At 39.7% G+C, this 21,662-nt stretch overlaps 1 protein-coding gene across 4 annotated transcripts in view; it reads left to right on the top strand.

Moving 5' to 3' along the window:
* The window catches only part of smap1 (small ArfGAP 1), a 144,937-nt gene that overhangs the window by 1,181 nt on the left and 122,094 nt on the right, over positions 1 to 21,662 (top strand). The window contains exon 1 of one of the 4 annotated variants that reach the window (XM_039622044.1): positions 427 to 452. The exons of the other annotated variants lie outside the window; for them this stretch is intronic. The gene's annotated coding sequence lies outside the window, so the exon portion shown is untranslated. Of the gene's footprint in view, positions 1 to 426; positions 453 to 21,662 lie in introns of those variants that run through there. 4 annotated transcript variants of the gene reach the window in all.

The following is a 21,662-nucleotide window of genomic DNA, read 5'->3' as shown; positions in this document are numbered from 1 at the left end:
TATATGTTAGTATTGAGATTCAGCTACAAGCCAAGTTGTGATTTTGCAGTTTCACAAAAGGGGCATCGCTAATAATTTTCTCTATTTAACCTTTTCAATTTGTATTTCAGTTTTTGAAGTTTAGAAATCCACGCTTGAGCTTTTATTTTGAAGTTGAATGGTTAATAGTTCCGGTCTTGTGTTGTGTAAGTGTGGCTAACTTGAGGCGGTTTTCGCCCGCCGGTATCGATGTCACGTCCTTGACTGGTTTATTTATGAGCGGAAAACGCGTGTCTCCCGTGTAGATTCCACTGACTTAGAGGTGTCGTTTACTCGCTGAATGCCTCGAGGAGAAAAGCACGTGAGCTCAGATACTGCTGCAGCGCACACCTTGGTTCTGGCCAGGCATGCCTTCCTGCGAGGGAAGCCACCTCTCCAAACTCCATTCAGAAAATTGAAAGCTTAAAATTCCCGTGAGTCGAGTGTAAAGTAGAGTGTGATGGAAGAGGTTTCATTAAACCTTAAGAGTCGCTCTTTAATTCGGCATAAACAACAACTGTAATGTATGATGTCAAAATTGCATGCATTTAGTATATCTTATTAACAAAAAAGCGTATATTTCTCACAGGACAGCATTTCCCATAGGCTTTCACTGTTACCTAAACACCCTAAGAGAAAGCCCAGCCCATATTTGCCAGTCAGTAAATGTCCAAGCATGAAATTTCCAGCCTTTTCAGTGGTGATTGAACGGCTCTTGTTGGGGCTACCTATGACTGAGATTAGATGCCTTTTGCGTCATCATGGTTCTTCTACCATCTGACATTTGTAATCCGTAGTAGCAGACCTCAGTGAGTCAGTCTCACTGATCCTGTTGCTGCTCCTTGGTTTCGTCATATCGTCCTCATCCTTCATGTTGAGCTAAATATATTTCATGATTCTTCAGTGGTGATCTCAGTAGTTGCCATCAGGCGCACTATGGAAGGGAAATGTACCTTAACCTTAATTACCTCTGTTTGTGTAAGTGGACTAGTATGCAGTATTATTATTTTCTGTGATCAGCCTTCCTCTGTGGAATAAGTTTTGGAAAGGTTTTATTTTGGGAAACCTCTGACCGAGGCGTCTCACATCAGACTGGAAACAAACTGTGTAAGTGCTGGTGTTTATTAAAGTGGGCCACAGGGATCCGGTCATGATGGTCTTTCGTAACTCTTGCCAAATTTGACCTTTATACTGGGCTAGAGGTTGGAAAGCATCCATAATGTTTCTTGTAACGTGAGCCTATATATTATAGAATGTGAGGCCAGAAAACTTCAGTCAGTACTGGTCTCCCAGTTCATGAAGCAAACCAATGTACTGGAGTTTACAACAGAAGTGCTTATCTTACTTGTTTCTAATGCACTCATTCCCCTCCATTCCACCTGCTGAATCTCATTTTAACCCCTGCTTATGGAGGGACCAATATCCAAAATTAATAAACAATTGAAAATGTGACTCAAAAATATGTAAAATGTATTAAAGGAAAAAAAACAACTTCACACAGTATCTCACCGATTTATGTTTTTGCATCTTTGGTCACGTGGCGGACCTGATTTTACTGCAACTGGCAAAAACAAAATAATGATTAAATAAATAACTGACTAATAACTAAGACAAAAACAAATGAGTCTGTAAAATGATTTTAAAAGTGTAAAAGTTTTTTTGTGACTGCTGTAGTCTTATTTATTTATTTATTTATTCATTCATTCATTCACAATTTGAGCAGTTTCAGTCCTCCACAGATTCTGGTCTATTACAGATATGTTTATCAGCTATATGCTGTTTGATATATGGCCATATGATTTTCTTTCTTTCTTTTTTCTAAATTGCAGAACAAAATAAACCCTGTGAGTAATGGAGAAATGGTGTCAAAACAGGGTTTGTCCATTTATGGTTCTTCCAACTAGAGCAGGGCGATATGACCAAAAATATTCATCACGATATACATTTGAAAATTTGCGATAACGATATAACTGACGATATAATTGACACTAGACAAAATACTTTACAACTCCACAACTTTATGAGTGCAAAAAAACCCATCAATGTATTTTCACTTAAACAAGCAGCTGTTTTTTATTTGCATTAAAGTTATATAAAAATGTAACAGTGCAAATTCCTTGCGGACAGTTTAACCAAAAGGCATTTCCAGTGGAAATTGGCCGACATATCCTCAGCATAACCATGTATAATATCCACAAAACTTAAAAAGAGGTTATACACACACAATACGGTGATATTATGTTGAAGCACAGTACGTATCACTCCGCGAGGGGCCCGCCTACGATAGCCGTAATGCTCCGACAATCCATCAAGCGGTGCGGGTTCGTAGCTTAGCAAAGTCGTACTAAAACATTTGACAGATTTTCGAGCGCCTTGTACCACATAAAACCGTTTCGAGGTCAGTAAACACAACCAGAATTCATACATAAGCCACATGGGATTATAAGGGGCACTGTCGATTTTCAGAAAAATCAAAGGATTGATTTTAAGTGTGCCGTATTTTCCAAACAACACGGTAATAACGACGGCCCGCTAGCATGCTCTACCAAAAATAGTGCTGACGGACGACAGCTAAACCAGTTCCACACCACTGAAGTTGCAGCATTTTTACAAACCAATTCTGGTTCATCCGTTTCATTCAACGATCAGCTTTCGCTCTTCTCATTCTCCGTCACCGCCCTTGTGAGTATGTAAACATAGGCACTGCGCATGCGCGTTTTACCCACATTCTATCGCGATATTTCATTTTCCTATCGTTGCCCAAAATTACACCGGTATTACCGTGAACGGTATGATATAGCCCAGCCCTACTTCCAACTATAAATTTTTCCTCTTTGTGGGATATTTTTAGCAAGGGAAAGGGATGTGCCCGAATGCACCTGACAAGTAAATAGCAGGGTGTCGTAGTCAGGTGTGAGCTCTCCAGATGGATTAGCATTTCTGCAGCTGCTTAGCCTGAGTTCTGCTGTGCAGCCTCTGTGAACCTGGTATAGCAGCATACGAAACAGTCCTCTAGCTGCTCCAGAACAAAATAAGGACTACCGTGACAGTGACTGGACAGTGAAAGCTAGTACAAATAAAGCTGCTGTGGTACCTGGAGGCAATGGAGAATGGCCTTGTTTGCTGTTCTGCGTTGTTTAATGTCAGCTAGTTTGTTTTGCACAGGATTCTTCGTGTTAATGTGTGTTTCCCATGTGAGTTGACTTATTTTGCTGTTCTTGTAAATCCAGCTTAAGCGTTTGTGTGTGAGAGAGGGAGAGGGAGAGTGGGGTAGCTGCTGAATGCAGAGTGCAGATTAATGAATTCAGCAGGCACTCATTATTTATAGTCTGGGTGTACTCTAACTTTTTTGTTTGTTTTTGTCTGTGTCAGTCCTACAAATCCCTGTCCTTAGGTTTCTTAAATGCAAAGTGCTTATAAATCCAGATCTTTGTTCTGAAATACAGCGATTCTGTATACAGTGTGCTAAGAGGATGGGGTGAAGGCTTTGTTTTTATATTAAAGTACCTGTTTTATTTTTGCATGTATAACTGGCAGAATTAATCAGAACATGACAAGAAGTAGACCACAGTGTTCCAGTGGGTCACTACTGAGTCCAAAGAAAATAAAAAATCTGAAATTAAACCAGTTGTGGTGGTTGGGGCATCTGAGCAGGATGCCACGAGGTGAGGTGAGGTGTACTGGACATGGTCTATCAGGAGGACATGCTGGATACATGTACACTGTATTGCCAAAAGTATTCAATTGCCCATCTAAATAATTGAATTCAGATGTTCCAAACACTTCCATGGACACAGGTGTATAAAATCAAGCGATTGTGAATGACAGCAACTCAACCATGAAGTGCTAGACCACCTTAAACCACAGAGTGGGTTAGCTGATGCTGAGGCACATGTTGCACAGAGGTCTCAAACTTTCTGCAGAGTCAATCGCTACAGACCTCCAGACTTCATGTGGCCTTCAGATTAGCTCAAGAACAGTGTGTAGTGAGCTTCATGGAATGGGTTTCCATGGCTGAGCAGCTGCATCCAAACCTTACATCACCAAGCACAAAGGATCGGATGCAGTGGTGTAAAGCACGTTGCCAAAGTGACCATTTATGCTTTACCAACCAGCAATCCGATGGACATGTCTAGGTTTGGTGGTGTCCAGGAGAGCGGTACTTATGGTTGTTGTGCTCAGTCTCTTAGTTCCAGTGTGAGGATCTCTTAATGTTTCAGCACACCAAGACATTTTGGACAACTTCATGCTCCCAACTTTGTGGGAACGGTTTTGGGAAGGCTCGTTCCTGTTCCAACATGACTGTGCACCAGTGCACAAAGCCAGGTCCATAAAGACGTGGACGAGCGAGTTTGGTGTAGAAGAATTTGACTGGCCTGCACAGAATCCTGATCTCAACCTGACAGAACACCTTAGGGATGAATTTGCGTAGAGAACGCAAGCCAGGACTTTTCGTCCAACATCAGTGTCTGACCTCATGCTTGTGGAATGGTAAAAAATTAAATGGTAAAAAATTCCCATAAACACACTCCTAAAGCTTGTGGAAATTCCTCCAAGAAGCGTTGAAGCTATTATAGCTGCAAAGTGTGGGATGACATCATATTAAACCCTATGGATTAAGAATGGGATGTCACTCAAATTGATATGTGTATGAAGACAGATGAGCAAATAATTTTGGCAATATAGTGCATTGCCCAGCTGCCTTTCGACTTAGTCTACTTCCCCTGTGACCCAGACTTGGATAAGTGACAGAACATAGATGGAAGGATGTGTAAGTGAGTGAATGGCAGTAGAAAGTTTCTCACGTCCCGCATGAAGACAGAGTAGGCAACGCTACTGAGAAAGCTGTCCACCTTCAACAATAACTGGTTCAGCCTGCAGTAACTACAGTACAGTAATGGCACCTGACTATAAAACTATATAAAGTCATAACATTTGACTGGTTCCTAGTTCTGATAAGTCTTTCAGGTCGCTATGTTTACTATAATGCTTGGTAGTAAAAGTAAGTGTTGAAACTTTAAATGGCACATAAACTATAAGTCAACACACATTCCTCATTATAATGAACAAAACCCACACAGACTCATCATGTAGATAAAAACCAAATGTAGTTTATTTGTACGTTTCCCACATACAAAATAAATGTGGTACACAAAAATGCTGGGGTCCATCTCTGGTTGTTTCACTCCGCTTTTCCCATAAAGCCACTGACTGCCCTTAAGTGTTCATTAAGCTTCATTATGTATGAGCAGTGGCCCTGCAGGGACATGCATGCAGCTCAACATGTATTACAGAGAAAGGAAATGAGTCATCATAACATAGAGTGGACCTTACAGCGATAAACAGTGTTAGTTAGGTTCCTGTAGTCGGTTATTGAGATACATAAGCGAGGTAATTGCAAACTCCTGGATGTGGAGGGTCATGTGAGGCCACAGGTATAAACCCCTGGGCAGTAAATGATGTCTTTTAACTGGATGTCTTTAAAATACTCCTTTCGGTCAACCAACAGTCCAAAACCCCAATTTCTTTGTAATACTTCACATAGAGTCATGCTAGTAACTGAGGTGTTGTTGTATTTTGAGCAAAGAGAGTTGTGGCTTGCTTTTGAATATAAAGCATCATTTCAATGTTGTTTGTTAGTAATTTGCAGTACTATGCAGTATAATGTAAAAATGTTTTTTCTTTTTAAAGATTTATGCTATATGACATTATTTTTCTTATTTATGTTACCAATTTGCTGCATGGGTGAGACTTTATAAAGGTCTAAACTGGCTCCTTCTCTCAGCAGTATATAGTGTATTTTACAACATTTGAGGTTGTCAATAAATGAAAAATAAAAATAAAATAACGCAATCAAAACTGAGAAAAATGTAGTTCTTGTTAAAAATTAAATGTCTGGTACACAGAACCTCTTTTTTTTTTTTTTTTTTTAACCCAAGTCAACATATGGCTCATTAATATTGACTCTGTGAAGTGTGACTTTGGGAGAGCTTCCATTTAGTCTTCCAAACTTTGTGGCACAGATTATTCTTTGATGAGTAAAAACACGTGTCGGCTCAGCTGATGAGGAGCCAGGTGAGCTAACACACTATCCTCGTCCCACCTGGTTCCCTGTGGCTGAGTGTGGAGGAGCTGCCTGAGCCTTGGCTGGAGATATAAAACTGAAAAACTTCCTATCCATCAATAGGAAGGGTGTACCATTTATGCAGGCCTCCTCTCAGTACACTCCACAGTAATATAATACTTTGAAATCTTTTGATAATCCACAGTGGGCTTTTTGTCCGTACAGGACTAATTGAGGTCTCAAAAGCACGGAAGTTGATTTTTAAAGCGACCTTGACTGATACCATTCACAACAAGTAAGTATTATAGTCTTAGCTATTCTTGATAAGAAAATGTGCTAAAGAAACAAAACTAGAGTAATGGCTTAAAGCTCTTATTTATTTCCAGCCTTACTGTGACTCAGTTCCACTACTGGTTCATATTCAGACTAGAAATGATCCCAGTGGCCCCAAAACCTGATCTATTGATTTGTGGTTTCCTCTGCAGCCTGTGGGATGTTTTATGTAGGTTATTTAGAAAGCGGCAGCATCCAGTCGGACCCTGTGAGTCATACTGTCACAGCTATTTTTATCCAAACACACTATGGATAAAAAGCTTTAGAAAGCTGAAAGTTTAGACACTTGAATGATTCTAGATTCCAAACTGTTTTTAAATTATACTTGGATCTCACACTATCAGTTACCAAGTGCAAAATCAGCCAGCTGCCATTGCAGACTGTAGACGAAAGATGGATGTAACCAATGGTTTTTGGACCCCACAAGTCTCAGTGTTAGCATTTTGGCTGCTGCTGTGTTATATTTTGGAGCCAGATGCTAACACATTTGGATGTGAGGCTGAAGTGCCTAGTTACACAGCTGATCTGTTACCCTGTGGCAACCTCTGGTTGCTAGGAAAAATGGATATTCTGAGCAGTAGTGAAACTTAAGTATAATGCAGAAAAGAAGGCCACCTTCAGTAGGGCTGTTCGATATAACGATATATATCGGATGACGATAGAAAAACGTCTATCGTTTCATTTTACGCTATCGTTTGTTTCGTGGTGTCGCAAAATAAACTGTTTACGGCAATATTTTTTCATTATTTTGATATATTAATTTCCTAAAGTTCTCTCTTTCTCTTATATTTAATATAACCACACTACAGACGGCCAAGCGCTTGTTTTTATGCGTTGTCGTTAGCAACAACGATGGTAAAACCACCTCGTGTCCGCTTGTTTATTTTCCACATAAACCTTTCACAATAAAGCTCAAGATCCTGTTGAGACTTTTCAAAATAAACTGAATCACGTGAAAGATGCAGAGTATTTACGGATGAGAAGCAAAAAAGAGCTGCCAGGTGCTAAAAAAAATAAACGTTAGCCTCAAACATTAGAACAGGCTTTTCCCCGCAGCACGCTGTGTATGTCTAAAAATGTATCGTTTCATGCATCAGTTAAAACACTCGACTCCAGGTACGCGACGCCCAGCTGGAAACACTTCACGCAAGTCGAGCTGCCCGAGATTCACAGAATTTACAGAAAATGTTACATTTTTGTGGTTTTATATCGTTATCGGACGATAGATGTCTTAATATCGGGATATGAGATTTTGGTCATATCGCACAGCCCTAACCTTCAGAGTAAAAGTTGCACCTCTTGAAATGTGTTGTTTTCAGTACAAACTGCACTCATGCACAGACTGAGTTACCAGTTAGCAGTAACAGGATAGTAAAATATTCAACTTGTATAAATACTCATCAGACTTCTTGGATATTTTTACGACACACCAAGCCACAATATTTGTCAGAAAACTCCAGTAAAAATGCCCCAAAATAGCAAACAATATCACAAAGATGTATGTATTTTGTATAGTATTTTTTTCTCCCTCTCTCTTATTTTCTTTTCTAAATGTACCTGTATATTGTTCACATGTTGAAATAAAAAATTACCAACCAACCAACCAACCAACCAACCAAAAGAGGTCCAGTGTCTCTGATTAGCAGAGAAGGGTCCTAACAGACAGGAGCTGTGTATACCTGTCAGTAAAAGCAGCCATGTTTCTAACTTTTCAACCTCAACAAAATCCAAACAGGGAGTTATAAAAAAACTCACCTCTTATGCAGTTGTTACAAATGGGAAGAGTATAGATAGAAGTCAAAGTATTTTTGAACCAGGCAGTAACCGTTAAAGTTGAAGGTAAATGAGTGTGGTGGATCAATACTTAGCACCTTTTTCTCACAGTTACAGGGGCCTGGGTTTGAAGTCGGGCTGGGCTCTTATGTGTTACGTTTATATGTTCTTCTTGTGCTCTGTTTTCTCACACCACCAGAAAACATGCTAGGTTAATGCTCTCCTTCCTGGAACAGGGTTAACATCCTGGTAATTGACAGGCAAAGTGTTCATAGCAGAAGAATAACCTTTACTTTGGGGCAAAGACAGTCCTCTGAATCAGATTTTAGCACATTTAACTTAATAATCTCTTATTTATGGATCCCTCTGAATGAAAACATGCTTTTGGAAGCACTTTTGTGCTGTGATGTTCTTTGAAAAACTGTTTTTCCCCTCTGTTTTTGTCTTGTTTGTGTTTCTTGATTAAGACTACTGGGATCTCCAGTAATCAGTGAAAATGAGCAGAACAAAAAGACTCGGATGCTAATCTTTCCTATCATTACCTTCACTTTCAGTTTATGTAACAACAGCAGGAACAAAGGGAGGTGTCAGTTCAGCACATATGGGACCATGTGTTGTTCCCAACTGTGACAGCAAAGTGTTTTGATTTTGCTACCAATCTGATTTGTACGTGTGGCCAGCTCGTTTCTATAGCAACTATCTGTAGCAGCTGACTCATTATAGCATTTAGACCATGGGAAAATGACCAACCCAACTTGATGTTGAAAAATTAAAGATGAAATAATCAAAAGTGCTGCCCGTCACATGAACCTCTGTGGTCGTTGTTATCCATGTATCCTGTGTCTCTATGTTAAGCAGCGATGGGGAAAAGCGTTTCTAGTAGAAACTGACATGGGCAGAAATGAGAATTATTTATATTTAACCTTTAATTTGAACTTTGAGCTAGATCTAAAAAAAAGAAAAAGAAAAGAAAAAAACATTACATTTTTTCCAGTCTCTGGTCAGACAGAAATTCCTAATATTTCTTTGTTTGTGAGGAGTTTTTGCTCTTTGCCGGATATAAAAGTCGATTGATTTTGGCTGCTAATTGTTGAACAGGAAACGTGACATCTGGAAATGCTGACATATGATTATTTGATGGAAAAGGATTTGTTAGTAATCTTCATAATACTCTGCACTTTTCTAGCACCCTTGCTACTCTTGGCGGCATATTTGTGTTTGTGCAAATATGACTTGCATGTAGTTACTGTTTAGGGTTTGATTTCTTCTTCAGTGTAAAATATGAAAAATTGGTTTCACTGCATTATTGAAGGATGTAATCAATCATTTAGTAGTGGATCTGAAGATGAAATTGTAAAATGTTTTTTGAGCTTTAATGTTTAATGCAGTGCACTGCAACAGAGCTCAACCCATTTATCAGTGGGCAGATATTAGAAATGTGCTTATCTGCCAGTATTGGAATTTGTAACAGTTGATAAATGAAAAACATAAAGAGGACAAGGGAGAAACACCCTTCAACCATGTTATGAGTGTTGATGTTGCACAGTTTGTCCAGCAGATGGCACTTTGCAACTTTCCTGTTTGGAGTGCTACAAAAATGAGCGCGATAACTCTAAATAACAAGTGTTAGGGAAATCTGTTTATGTTGTGTGTTTCTCAAAGGAAAAAAAGATAGTGACTGACATTTTGGAATGTCAGATTTTTAATTCGCCAAATATTGATATCTGTCCTGAAAATCTTACATTAGTCAGGCTCTGCTCCGCACCAAGAGCAGAGGCAGTGTATTAGAGTTTATTGATGTGGAAAACAAGCTTTCACTCCGTAGCTGATTGACCACTCGGAACGCAGAGCTCCAGTTTCATTGATCGGTTTGTTTTAGGCTTTGGTGTGATCAGGTGCCGTCCATCCTCCGTGCTGCCTGCTGCGGTCAGCGTATTTTGGGTGTGGCAGCCATTCTGTGACCACTGCAGAGCGGTGACTCACCTTAGACTCTCAGCTGTAATTCCACCCTCAGACCTGCCTGCTGTCTACACACGCTGCCCACACACGCTGCCCTATATTTGTGTGTGTGTGTGTGTGTGTGTGTGTGTGTGTGTGTGTGTGTGTTTGTGTGTGGTGAGACAGTGGTGCACACCTTATTGATTGTATTTCATTTGCCTGTTTGGCCTGGCATGTCAGTCTATCTACTGCTTAGTGGATTATAGACTATAATTTTAATTTTCTGTTTTAACACAATCCTTTCATCAGTGTGAGCAGATTCTACACACACACACACACACACACACACACACACTGCCTGACTACGTGTCAGTATTATGATTTGTGGCAGGCGGTGCTCTGAGCTGGCACATGCTCTCTTGTGCTGGCGCAGCGGATCTTGGCAAGCGCCTGTGGGGTACTCAGCACTTTGACGACCTGTCCTTGGTACTGCTCCCCTGTCATGCACATAAAATACTATGACACGCACACACACACACACGCACACACACACACACTCAGCTGGGCTCAGAATCTGGTGCCCACACACCTGTACTTGTACACATTTTAAAGGTGTGAAGGGGAGGTTAGTTTTGTAGTGTCCTGTCAAGGAGACATCCTTTGGTAGGCTGCAGCAAAGTGGTACAGCATCACAAAGCAAATGTAAATTTAATCTTAGAAACGTGAGGAAGAAAAGTGCAAGTTTGGTGTGATTTTTGTGTCTGTGTGAACAGCTTCAAAGTGTGAGAGGGGGACACAGTGTTACTGCTGTTTAGGAATCTGCAGATGCTGGCTATAAACCATGTTCCTAAAAACTAAATCGGGTTTGTCTAACTGCTGTTTCTTACAAGCCAGCAAAGTCTTTTGACTAAAACACTAATTTTATTTTGCAAAACCCAGAATTTGTCTGGTGCTTCTTAGATTAGTTATGTGAGTTACTTTGTGGTATATTATGTCTTTGTGTATTTTAATAGATTAGTTCACACAACCAGCAGCTCCAGGTATTTGCAGTCCAAAATCTGTGAGGTGGTTTTAAAGTGTGTAAAATCAACAAAGGTAATGCATACCGTCAACTTCCAATTAGAGTTGCTGAACCAGAATCGTGCTTCGCTTTCCCTGAAGCAGAACTTTGTCAGCTTAAACTGCAGACGCAGAGTCGGGGTGGCCCCGGCAAATCTTTTTATTTGTGAGGATTTGCAGCACTGATGGCATGAGTCAGTAGGTTGAAGATTCTGCTGTCAGTGTGATTTCTAAAGTATGCTGTCTTGAAATGTAAATGTGTAAAAATCTGTGTGCCATTTTTGTACCGAGTCAGAGCTAGGCATCCAATTAACCTGTATCTGAAGCTGAGCTGTAACTAGATTTTTAGCCAAAAATGAGAATTTTGATGTAATGTAAGACAAATATAACACATGTAGCTAGCAGTGATTGGCACTGTTGCCTCACAGCAGAAGCGTCCTGGGCCTATCTGTGTGGAGTTTACATCCTCAGTCTAAACGCATGTTGGGTTAATAGGTGGACCCACAGTGATCATAGGTTTGATTGTGAGTGTGAGTGGATGTCTGCCTCTCAGTTTGAAAAATGGATTGATATTTAGTTTTAAAGATATTAATGTGGTGACTTCCATAAATGAATGAGAAAAAGGCATTTTTCCTGTAGGCCTCTGTGGGTCACCTGTGCTCCTGGGTGACTGAGGTACAGGAGCAGCAGGTGTGAACATGTGGCTTTGCACATAATCCTGCATCTTCAGATTTGGTGCTCTGTATTGCACATTAACAGCAGATGTATGTGTGACTGTCCTTATAAAATAAGTCCATGTTGCAAAGATTGTTGTCAGTAGTTTTTGAACAACGTGGAGCTCTGCTGTAACATCGTACACAGATCTGGCCTGTACTGTCTCTAATGAGAACAATATGAAATGGGCTCTGCTGTAGTCTCCTACACTACCTTCTGTCACCAGCAGATGGAATCCTGTCTTCACTTTATGCTTTTATTCATTAAGTGTATAAAATAAATAGTCATATATTGCTTAGGTCTGTCATTGCTCTCATTTATCCATTTCATGTTGAAAACATAATGAGACCGTCCACATGCCAGACTTGTGGACCTTTTATTGTATTTGTGTCCCCTGTGTGTACGCCTCTGTCTGTCTCACTCTTTATAACCTGCGATGATGCTTTTTATGGTTTATCCATCTGTCCTGATTTATGGACTGTCTGCACTCTAATGTTCCACCATTAGTTTGAGGACAGGGAATAAGAGCAGATGATGGCTTTTTATTAGATTTTGCTCTTGTTGTTATGAAGAGGAAATACTGTTGGAGGGGAGCTCGGTTCTCCTTGAGGATGCACTCTTCCTTCTTCCTCTTCACTGCTGACACCGAGTCGCACTAATGGGCCAGCAGGGAGCAGCACAGTGCTTCTTTATTTTCCCCCTCAGCCTCCAGTCTCTTATTCTCCACTCTAGTACTGTACTGAAGATTCTGGCAGTCTTTCAATGATTTACTAAGAGGGCATTTTATTAATTAGAAAATGGGGGTTGTTAACCTTCTTTAAATGAGACTACTGCTGAATTTCAGCACAAGGATGGTGCGTTTTCTCGCCTTGGGCGCCGTTCAGCCTCTGTGCACTAACATTAGCATTTGTTTTTGGTTCCTAGAAAAGAAAAGAGAGCAACTAAACTAGATCCATGCAGCCATACATAATTAAAAGATGCATGAATATTCTGTAACAATTTGAGCTTTCGAGGTGTTAATAGGGCATTAAGACAAAGGAATGCAGAGTGAAAGATAAATGAAAAGGTAATTCAAATAAGAAGGGGATACAAGGGTGGTTGTGACTGTGACCAGGAAGATTTCTATAGGTCAGGTCCACAGAGGCTGCCTCTTTGCAGCCACTAAAGCTTTAAACTTTACAATTTCCAGTGCTTCCCTAAAGGAAAAGGAGCACTGGATTGATCTCCACGGAATACATCTGTGGCCACCGTCTCCACCTTACTACCACTGCCTGTCACACACAGCGTTTACGCACACTTGTCACTCGTCGTCCTGACTGTCCTCAGGTTGACAGTTGGGGCTTTAATTTCATGCTCGGCTGACTGCCCACCTCCCCTCGCAGTTGGGAAGTTCCTCTGTCACTCATCCGGGCTCCTCTGCGTGAGTGTGTGTGTGTGTCACAGTGGAATATTTGCTTCTGCATCTTTCTGTCTACACATGCTGCTAATAATGTGTTAATCTGTACATATTAGTGTGCGTACTTGCTGGAGGTTCTGTCTGTGATTGCTTGTGTGTAGGTGCATCACTTAGCTTTTATGCATGTGCAGCTGTGTGGGTCTTTTGTGGAGGCGTGTTTGTGTCTAATCGGGTCAGCAGTCTACAAATTGGTGTGCGTTTGTTTGGGGGAGGGGGTGCAGGAAACTCCTTTTAGCTGTCTATTTTTGTCCAAACTTCAGTGCAAATGCAAAGTTTGTCAAGATGAATCTACACAGTTCTGCACGAGACAGGGGAACAGATACTAATGCTGTGGCTCATTCATGTACTAATCACTTCCCAGACATTATATCCATCAGCAGAGGTAAAGATTGGAATTAAAAATAGGACAGCACATTAGTGGTCAGTAGGTTAATGGACACTGACCAGTGTAGAAGGTCAGAGCTCATAAATCAGAGTGGCCTTTAGTCTGCAGGGCCAAAGCTCTACTTTTAGATTGCTTTAAAAATCAAATCAGCCAGTTTTACATTACACCAAAGCATTTTTCTTCTTCTTTTTTCCCCCTTTTTTGAAGCATAGTACCTGTAAGATTGATCTTTCCCTTTTTTGCAGTTAAACATGCATAATTGATGTTTTTGCCCACTAGGGGGCAGAGGAGGAGGAGCTTTTGGAGATAAAACTGACACAGGATTTCCAACAGAAATCTTTTTAACCACGGTGGCTTCAACCAACATAGAAGTGCAGCAAATTCATTTTGCACTCAAATAACGCTGAGCTGTCATACAGTTCCTGACAAGAGTGACGCACAGTGGGGAGCTTATTTTCTACTTCACCACCAATTTACTTGCTGTCCACTGCCTCCTATAATTTAGTGGACAGGTATCATAAAAATTGCTAAAGCAGTATAAAGTTGTAACTTGCTTGTTTTTAAAACTTCTTTGCCATTATTGGACAACAGGATGATTATAGAAGCTTAATGAGATTCATTAGCTAAGTTAATAGTGGTAGCTTTTGAAGGGGTAAATGGGCAGATTCTGCGCTTTAAACATGAGCTGTGTCTTCTGTTAGCTTCAGATGTCAGAATGCCTCATTGATGAATGACAGTTTCTGCTTAGAGGCTCATATTTTGCTACTGCTGGTCCAGATTTAATCAGTTTGTGGGCTGTGTTTTCCTTTTTTGTGTTTAAGATCTGTGTGTAAAAATGCTGTAGCCAATTATATTTCAGATTTAAACTGAGTTAACCTCGCTTTTCAGCTGGGTTGCACACCTGTTGTAGGACTCAGCAGTATGTTTGACACCAACAACCTTGTATTGTACATTTTAACTAGGTTAAGACAGACTCCATGTGAGTCCTTTTTCAACTCACACAAAAGACTGAATTTCTAGGATACATTTAGATAGAGCAGTAAACCTGATAAGATATGCACAAATAGGCAAAGCCCCAATTTAAATACAGTCAGATTTTGCTTCTGCTCTGGAGCGTATTGTTAAAGAAAGACTGGCAAATTATAAAAGAGGAAAAAATCATGGTAACATCCAAAGTTTTGAGCATGAATCCTGAAAAAAGACCTGCTATACACATGAGAAAGTCAATTTAGTGTTATACTTAATAAGCCAAACATAAACACTGATAATCAGTGAATTATCCCTTAGTCATATCTCCTGTCAAGGTTTAGGTTATATTTAGCGCTGTATACACTGAAAGAGACACGAGTTCATGTAGTACTGGGAGGAAAAAAGTGTGGGTTGTCCAGAGTTAATTGACGTTTGGCAATTGAAGTTGCCCACCAATGGGAGCAGAGGATACAGTTGACTGACAAATGACAAGGTGGTAAATGCAGAGTTACCTAGGTAACCGCAGCTGTCCGCTAATAAACAGCTGTCATCGACAAAGTGATGAACGATGAGTGAAACACTTCATATATGGACGTGACTTTAGACAAACAATCAGACAGTCAGTTGTGTGAAATGAAAGGGGAAGGGGTAAAGATGTGAAAGAGTGAGAAGTCTGAGATGGTTGTGGTCAGGTCTTGTTTGACTCCGAAATAAAAGTATTTGAAGAAGCTGTTGGAACAAGAATCTGCTGCTAACATCACCTTACCAGACACCACATGATGTCTTGTATCATCATGCCTCCTTGTCTTAGTGACAATTATAGAACCAGTCGAAGTCTATTTTTGAATTGATATTGTCTGGATACAACAAGGCACAGACACAAGAAAATGGTCAACATAAAAATACCTGTAAAAAATTCAAAAGCATTTGCATGATAAAGTCATTGAAAGTTGCCAAACGAAATCTGCATTTGTTTTCTGAAGTGATAATTGTCAGTATGAAAATAAACGTGTTCATTTACACGAGTTCTATGAAATGATGTTGCTCAAATTTGGAAATGTTGCAGGCACTTTCTGTAACTGCGATGTTGAAATGAGCAGCTGAGCTCCACTACTCGGAGGAGCAGCTGGTCATTGTCTACAGAGACTGCTGCTCACAAGTCAGAGCATCAAGGAACATCAGTGCAAGCCACTCGTCACTGCAAGGACGAATGTTATTTGCTTCTAGAAGTAGTGCAGCACAGTTAAGCATTCGGGGTATAATTTGTATGAGTTTTACTTTTTGACTAAGCACAACCAGACTCTAAGGCTCTGTGGATTTTCAATTTAGAAATACTCACTTTTCAATTTAGAAGTCCTTCCTCTTCACTCTGAAATCCTTCTGTGAAGAAAGCATGAGTGTATCTGGATGCTTTGCACTGCACTGAAAATTCATTTCCAGCCTCTTCAAGCACTGTGTTTTCTGCTGTGTGTAATTAGACCTCAGGTGAGGCTGTTGCACATTTTGTACTGGAATATTTTTGAGAGAGGTTATCTGAGAGCAGACCAAAGTGAAGTCCAATAGATACTGATAGATATCCAGCAGATAGAGCCCAGCTTACAATAGCTGAGCTGCTTGATTTGGGCTTAACACTCAGTCATCCCTGCTTTAATGCTCCTTTAGGCCGTCTAGTGCATTAGTGCCACTGCATTAACACACTGATGCTCTTAGCTGAGACAGTCAATCCTACTGCACTGTGTGCTGCTGCCGCCATCCACCCAGCGCTGCCGCACCACCATATTGTAGCCTAGACCCAAAGAAGTTGCACCTTTGTGCGTGCTGTGTTCAATGCCATTTTCAGTCCTTGGATTGACAGATAGTAAGCTTCATGGTCTGGAGAAGGATGGAGCCAAAGATGACGCTGCGGGACTGTAGCCACTAGCCCATTAAAATGATTTGACTGTCATTTCCGTGCCATCTCCTATTCATCTCCATGGAGATTTGGCTGAGCTTGGGTTGCTTTGTGCCATGGTGGATGATGCATTTGCACAGATTTCTGTGGGAAGCTCTTACCCTGAGTTTACTCAAAAAAAGATATTTTAGAGAGCTGACTAGTATGCACAATTATATTAATATTTGGGGTTTCAGAGGGCTTGATGTTTTACGCTTCAAAGTTTTCAATGCAGGACTACTGTATATGAACCTTTTGTCTGAATTTTCTTAATTTTCTTGAGAAGAAAATTGGTGTGAAAGTAAGGCTGCTGTAATTCTTTTCAGCGAAACAGACTCTTCAAATTTGTGTGCCAAGCATCTTGGCTCCAAGACTACAAAGAAGCCTCTTGTCTTCGCCTTGAATGTGGTCGTTCTGGGCAAGTGCAAAATCTTTTATCTTAACACATGGTTGAACTGTGCATGCTGCATTGTTCGGAGCATGTGGAGGATGTCCTTAATATTATGCCTTAACTACATTGTTCAAATTGTGCCTATAGTACAATCAAGCAACGTTAGATGATACCATCATTCATCGTATTTTTTTATTTTATTTTTTTTAAACAATAGGTTGTTGTTTTAAAATGGAGGTTCTTATTGTTATCTGACATTATGCTTAAAAGGGATATTGTACTTATTTCTGCCACATTCTTTTTATGGCACTTGAAGATGCTTCTATTAAACTCAGTTTCAAATAAGGAAACGTTATGCAAAAGTAATGCTCATTATTTGAAACTGAGGCTTCAGATTGTTCTGAAAAACAGGTTTCCAAATTTTTTTTTAATCTGATTTTGAGTCATCACAGACTGTGATTTTAATTATGTGATAGGTAACTACACGTTACTGTAGTCTGGTTACTTTTTTCAAGTAACGAGTAAAGTAAGGGGTTACTATCGCAAAAAAGTAATTAGATTACTGTTACTTTCCTGTAAGCACGCTGCGCTACTGCGTTACTAAACCGTGACTTTGTTTGCGAGAGTGTCTCATGACAATGATGTACAAGCGAGTAACGTCCGTGGCAGCAACAGACGTGTGCAGATCAACAGTGAAAAATAAGGAGTGTGGGACAGAGTATGACGCAGCGTTTAAAGCTCGGAAGTACTGACATTACTTTTGAGTTTGATTCCGTAAAAAGTGACAAAAACATTAGTGTCCGCTGTACACTCTATGTTGGAAGAAAACTTCTTTCTACAGCGAAAAATTAAACTTCAAATCTGATCAAGCACCGAGCACGCTGCCACGGGAATGTGACATTCATAGAGAAACCCCCGGATCCCGCCCACTGACATGACCGCTGCGGCCCCACTCCTGCTAAACAGGTGAAAATAGATTGAAGAGCGACAGTGCTGCTTAAGCTTTGATTTTATTTATTTTTTGCTGTGTTTTACTTGCATCTATTTGAAAGAGCGAGTGTAAACACAAAAATTATTTTATTTTATATGCTGGAATATGCAGAAAATAGGTTTAAATGTTAAATACATTTCTTCAAGTCAAAGACATAAGTACATAATTTAATTTTCACTTGATGCAATGCACATAAAGTTAAAAGATTAAAACTAATTAAACAAGTTTTAAAAAGAGACTTTTTTTATTTCTTATGATGGATTATGCAGAAAAAATAGAATTGGGCTAAAAGGTATTCAGGTTGTGTATCATGTTTTTAAAAAGTAACTAAGTAATAAAGTAACTAATTACTTTTGAAAATATGTCATTAAAAGTAACTGGAAACTTATTTGGAGAAGTAATTAGTAACTAATTACTTTTTTCAAATAACTTGACGAACACTGGTGACAGGTACCTTTTGCAGTGTCTGTTGCCTCTATGGTGCAAACAACTATAACCAAAAAGACAACTTAGACGTCACATATCAGCTACAGTGGCTCATTACTGAGGAAGGCTGTGTTTAAATCTGTAGTTCAGCCTGTAATGGTTAAAGCGGCAGTTTGTAGGGCCCGAGAACTCACAGTGGGAAGGCCCTATTGTAATCGTCCCGTTTATTATTATTCTTTTATGCCTTTAATCGGCTTTTTGAGGCTTTGAGCATGCTCAAGAACTCATTAAATTTTACACACGTGCCAGATCTGGTAAAAATATACATATTTTATTGGTTTCACATAGAGAGAATAGGAAACGGCTCAATAGCGCTACCAATGATAGTGCTACAGAATTACTAACAAAATTTGACCCATTGAACCAAACTCAGCACAAAGTCTGCATTTTCAATTGAAGATGACATTTTGGCGATTTTCTGGTGTTATACTTTTGCGAACTCCTCATGGATGAACTTCATATTTGGTCAGTGTAAACTACAGACCGGGTCCATATTAAATTGCGAAGCTTTTGAGTTTTCGTCAAAGGGCGAATTTCAACATTTGCCACGAAATCTTAATAGTTTTACACTTTGGGCTACAGTTTTAAGGTGGTTGACCCCAGCAACCTTAAATTTCCCAGGAGAGTTGGTCTAAGATTGCGTTCAAAACTATGAGTTTTCGTCAGAGTACGTAACCCTGGCAGCACAGTCAATTTCGATCTTTCGCCATTAAGAATGAAATTGCTATAACTTAAAGAAATCTTGTCCAATCCCTCCCAAACTTCACAGGCATCATAAAAGTCCTACCCTGAACAGATTGATATGCCTATTGCCAGCAATAGTTAGAGCGCCACCTAGTGGGAGCAGGAAATGTTATTTTTTATACTTTAAATGTAGTGCTCCTTCCAGATTGAGCCCATTCACCTAAATAAATGCCATTCATTGAACGGCTCACCCTGGTGGCAAGGCGAATCACCATGAAATAGGAGGTAGGTTTAGAGGGGCTATGAAAGCTTGAAAACTCATAAAACTTGGCGCACACCTCCGGTGTGAAATCCGCATTCCAGTTCTATAGTTCTTATCGGTAGTTGCTGCAAAATGGCTCCACAGTGCCCCCTAGAATATTTCAAAAGAGCAGCCCCTGTGCTTTGTTTCATCTATGAGTCTGAAATCTTGGAGCCATAACCTAAATCCAACAGGAAGTCAGCCAGTTTGAGTTGAAAGTGTAATTTTGGGGCCATTTTCAGGCCATATAATTTAACGAACTCCTCCTAGGGACTTTATCAGATCCACATGGCCTACGGTGAGTGGATTCTAAAGGCCTCGGTCATCTTAAATTGAGAAGCGTTTGAGGTTTCATGAAACACCGGCATCATGGCTGCACGTCAGGTTTCGATCATTCGCTGTGAAGAAAGAAACTGCTGTAATTTTGACCCTGGAAAGGTTTTCAAAACCACTTTTCTAAACTCAAAGCTGCTTTCATTGCGTTAAATAGTGTTTTCATGATTTCCTTTCATACTTTCAAGTAGGTTCTAAATCACAGCAGCATTTAATTAAAACTTTAATCACTAAATTAAAGTGAGAATGCATACAATAAAAATTCAAGACTATTTTTTTTTTTTGTCTTTAAAAGACAGACACTAACACAACCCTAAACGCCTAGGATTGTATTTTTAAACTTTCAGATTAACTGCAGCCATTCTATTGACACATAACATTCACATTTAATGGGCTTTTATATGTCATAAACTGCATGGGCTCTAATCAAATGATATCCATAAATGAAAACCACACGCCTTCATGTTTTTCCTTCAAGATTTAGGGATTTAGAATATTACTTCCTGCACAGTTTTGATAAGAATGTCTTCAAAATGTCTCAGAATATTATAAATGGCATTTAGCACATTCTGATATACTAAAGTGAGTGAGACACTATTGGCAAAGTAAAGCAAGGCTTTGATTGTTGGTGCTTGGATGTTATGTTTTTTATGGTTTTTAATTTCTGCTGAACCCTGATGGTATACTTTACATACTACAACACTTTGTCATAGAGTTTGCTCAAATTGTTTCTTGTGAGTTTGAATTTGTGTTGATGTGACTTTGTTAAAGCTGTTCATAACCTGCTATTCTTTGTCCACTAACAAACTTCTTCCAAAGGACGGCAATAATCACATACACTTCATTGGCACAAATATTCACTCAACAGTCCAGATCATTGAATTATGATGTACCATTCACTTCCATGGCTACAGGTCTATAAAACCAAGAACCTAGATATGCAGACTGCTTCCGCAAACATTTGTGTTCAAGTGAAATGTTAATGCTTCAGCTTACCAATATATTTTGGAAAAGTTTATGCTCCCAATTTTAGGAAGATGTGTATATATAGATACAAACAGAGAGCTGATACCATATTAACTCCTATTGATCAGGGAAACAAATAAAGTTCATATTCTTGTGAAAGCAGACAAATACTTTTGTTGATGTAGTGTAACTAACCACTACAAAAACCGGAATTTTAATACAGTTGAATATTTTTTTATATAGGGTCAAATCACAACAACATTTTGAAGGCATTTTATATTGTAAGGTAAATACAGTAATTCAGAGAAAACCCCATCAAAGAGACAACCCTACCAAGCATTTTGCAACAGTGGGAAGGAAAAACTCCTTTTTAACAGGAAGAATCCTCCAGCAGAACTGGGCTAAGGGAGGGCCATCTATCTTGTATCCACAGCTTGAAGTTGCCTCCCACCCTATCTCTAGGGCTGAAGAGAGGTATCTCATTTATCCTCAAGGTTATTCTTCCGATGGACAAATCTCATGGCTTTTGGTGTTTTTTAGAACGTTGATCGACTGGTAAATGAAAACTTTACCTTTGGGCTCGACACTCTTGTCACTCCGATGGTGCGATACAGCACAGGTGCTCTGTTCCATACCAAGCTCCTCCTTCCCATCCTTCACATCTATTGTTCTGTCACATCTTAAAAGTGTTCAACTTGATCCAGATCTGGCGCTACTAGGGACGATGCTAAAGTCCACTAAGTCCACTGAACCTGTGTTTATTAAAGCAATTGAGCAGACCTTATGCTTTGTGACACTGTGTATTATCATGGAGACCTTATTAAAGGTTAAACTCTGGCAATAAAAAGATGCACACAGTTAGTAAATAGAC

Source organism: Oreochromis aureus, linkage group 13 (assembly GCF_013358895.1).
Source record: "Oreochromis aureus strain Israel breed Guangdong linkage group 13, ZZ_aureus, whole genome shotgun sequence".
NCBI lineage: Eukaryota > Metazoa > Chordata > Actinopteri > Cichliformes > Cichlidae > Oreochromis > Oreochromis aureus.
The sequence above is the reverse complement of the archived record's forward strand: the minus strand, read 5'-3'. Positions and strand labels throughout refer to the sequence as shown.